The sequence below is a fragment of the Palaemon carinicauda genome, chromosome 16 (assembly GCF_036898095.1).
Source record: "Palaemon carinicauda isolate YSFRI2023 chromosome 16, ASM3689809v2, whole genome shotgun sequence".
Lineage (NCBI taxonomy): Eukaryota > Metazoa > Arthropoda > Malacostraca > Decapoda > Palaemonidae > Palaemon > Palaemon carinicauda.
This window is the reverse complement of record NC_090740.1, coordinates 26,900,646-26,903,145: the sequence shown is the minus strand read 5'-3', so window position 1 is coordinate 26,903,145 and position 2,500 is coordinate 26,900,646.

The following is a 2,500-nucleotide window of genomic DNA, read 5'->3' as shown; positions in this document are numbered from 1 at the left end:
CAGTGAGTTTTTTCTTTCTTTATTTTTCATTTGTGAACAGTTTATTTTTCGAATTCTTCATATATCTTCCCATTTTGTAATCATTTTCGTTACTTCTCAGTTGCTTAGAATTTTAGGAAAACTTTTATTTAAAGCACTGCAGTTTCGCTCTATAACATTTTGTGGCATTCGTTTGGCAAAAATATTTATGGATAATAATAAATATGTTAGTTAATACTATTATACCATGAAAACCATAGCGATAATCACTTAAATGCTCAATAACTACGTGGGTTCCATAACAACAAGAGGTGAATAAACAAATCATGCTTAAAATGATTGGGTAAAGAAAAATCCTATAAGATATCATAGACGAGCATTAAATTATTGACAAATCAGAATCTTTTTCATTCCTTGCCTTTTGGAATTTTGTTTTTAAAATAGTAACTTAGTTTTATATCAGGCATAGGGTCATATTGACTTGAATATTGCAAGTATTTCCTATTTCACCCTATCAGTGTAGATTCTTATCTTTAGGCTTACAGCAGCGTGTTGTAATTATTCACTCAAGTTTTAATTAACATTTTGTTCATTATAATTTTGAAACTATAACTTAGTTGAATACGGTACATATTGCAGTAGATGTGAGAAACTTTAACCTATAATACTAATGTGGCCTCCAATGTCTTTTCTCATTGGCTTCCAGACCGCCGAAGTCAGACTTTTAACTATTTTTGTTGAATTCCATTTGACCTTTAACTCACATAAACTTCTCTTGTAGAGCCAGCCTTTGTGATGATTATTTATGACGATTTTTAAATTTACAACAGCATCATTTTCTGTGGTTTTCATTTCCAAGTCTGGTTCTGTTCACAGCATCGTCTAAAAGTCGATAGTTATTTGAAAGCGAATCTCCTACAGTAAAGGGTACCATCTGTCTCAAAACTCTTCCAATTCTTATATTTATTTTTGTTGCTACCATCCACCTACAGTATTTAATCATTTATTACTAGACTTTATTGTAGCTTTAATTGAGAACGTTGCTTCTCCATTACTAATTGAGTTTTTATTATTATTATTATTATTATTATTATTATTATTATTATTATTATTATTATTATTATTATTATTATTATTATTATTATTACTTGCTAAGCTACAACCTTAGTTGAAAAAGCAGGATGCTATAAGCCCAAGGGCCCCGACAGGGAAAATAGCCCATTGAGGAAAGGAAACTAGGAAAAATAAAATAGTTTAAGAACAGTAAAAACAATAGAATAAATATTTTCTATATAAACTACAAGAACTTTAACAAAGCAAGAGGAAGAGAAATTAGATAGAATAGTGTGCCGGAGTGTACCCTCAAGCAAGAAACCTCTACCCCAAGACAGTGCAAGGCCATGGTACAGAGGCTATGGCACTTCCCAAGACTAGAGGAAAAAATCGTAACGTCGAACATTGCTTCTTAATTGCAAAGGCTATATTAAAAACCTTAAAATACCTTCTATTCCTTTAGCAAGTCAGATCACTGTTATTCTCGTTTATTTCTACCTCCTCCAGTCCTCCCAAAAATCGTCTTTTCACAATATTACCAATGTTTTGTTGAGAGTTCTAAGTGAGCGTGCATTCAATGCTTGCCTCCTAATTTTCCTTGTAGTGTTATAAAAGTTCCTATTAGTTGTAGGGCACTTGCCCTTTTCTGTCAGAACTCATTTTAATGTAACTCTTCATCCGGGTCTACTGCTCTTCAGCTATATTTAAAAGGAAACAACTTTATTAGTTATTTATAGACCATCGAGTAATAATGACTCCTTTGTATGTGAAAGAATCGTTGTACTTTTTTACATCAAAGAAAGTAAAAAGTATCTGGCCTGGATTTTTATTGTGCTTTTCTAGTTACCGTTTCTATTGCTGTATATTTCACTGGAATTTTGTAAAACCACCTTTCCCCACTCGACATATATCAAAGACATTCAAGACTTTATGCATAAGGTTCAGTAAACCAAACTTCAGGATTATGATTTTACTCCTCTTTTTCATAGACTTTTTTTTTTTATGGTGCATCATCTATTTCCTTCATTATCTTGTGGAATTCCTCAAGGTAAGGTATTATCTCTTATATGACCTTTTCCAACTCATTACAATTATCTTTTTTAAGTCTGTCTCTTTTTTTTCCCCCACGATTTTTCCAGTGATTTAACCTTCCATATTTAATCTCCCCCCCCCCCACCTCCCAGACCTCCGAGGTTGTTCTTGCTCGGTTTTTGGTTTCGCCCTCATCAACTATCAACTTTGATCATGGAATTACGGAAGAGGTGGTAACATAACTTAGTTTCATAGCCTCCCATACAATTTCTCCCATCCACAAGTAAATAAAAATGCTAAGGAGACATATGGCACCATGATTAGACCCAGAACATCAAACTATTAATTTTATCGTTTGTACAGTACATTTGGACACAGATATTTTCCCTTGTAAAAACTTTAAATACTCTCGTAGTTGTGGAAGCGTGGTTACTCA